Source organism: Tupaia chinensis, unplaced genomic scaffold (genome assembly GCF_000334495.1).
Source record: "Tupaia chinensis unplaced genomic scaffold, TupChi_1.0 Scaffold144841_1, whole genome shotgun sequence".
Classification (NCBI taxonomy): Eukaryota; Metazoa; Chordata; class Mammalia; order Scandentia; family Tupaiidae; genus Tupaia; species Tupaia belangeri.
Genome location: NW_006204701.1, coordinates 37,085 through 37,991, shown reverse-complemented (window position 1 = coordinate 37,991; position 907 = coordinate 37,085).

Below are 907 nucleotides of genomic sequence, written 5' to 3'. Positions count from 1 at the left end.
GAGCCCCAGACCTGGTGACTTGCTTTCTCATATTGTTCCTCTCTCTCTCTTTCTCACTCTATACCTGTCTTGTCAAATTAAAAAAAAATGATAAAGTTGAATAAAATAATTGTCAGATTGATGTATTGCTTGTGACTGCATTATTTAGCATGGATAGCATGTCCTCTGTTTTTCTCTCAAAAAATAATTGTATTAGTTTATCTGATATTAAGTAATAATATGTAATAAACAAAGCCAGTATGATAATATATAAACATATAAAATATGTAAAAATCAGCTGTCATTCCTATTATCTCAAGAAAAATTATGATTAAATTTTAGATTTTTGTCTTCCTGAATTATGCTCTGTAAGCATATGCATACAATATATTTTTTCTTTTTTTAGAGGTTTTTTGCTATAGGGCATGTGTGCTCACCAAACAGAGACAGACAGAGAGATAGAAAGCGAGAAATCACCCCCCAGGGGGGATGGTCACGCCGCAATCCCTTCTCCTCCATCCTCCTCTAGGGATCTTGGGCATGCACGCACAAGAGCCCGGCGTGAGTTTTAAGCTACCGTGTCCGGGACACGAACTGCGGCCAACTATGTGGGAGTCCAGCGACATAGCCATTATGCTAACTGCTGGTTCCCGATACATAATTATTTTTAAAAATTTAAAAATAACCCTCTTTCAGGTGATGTGTGCTGTCCAGACTTTTGTATATCCCATGCAGCAACCCCTTGGCACAGGTGCACGTATTTCCCAGGGCTAGCAGTCACTTTGGCACTGTCTGGTGAATCACAGACAAGACCAAAATCCTGAGGAACTCCAGACAAAGGGGAGCAGATGACCCCAGGCACCTAAGCTCCTCCCTTATCCTCTCCTAAATCCTGCCTCTCCTGCCCGCCACCCCCTCCACCCAAGCA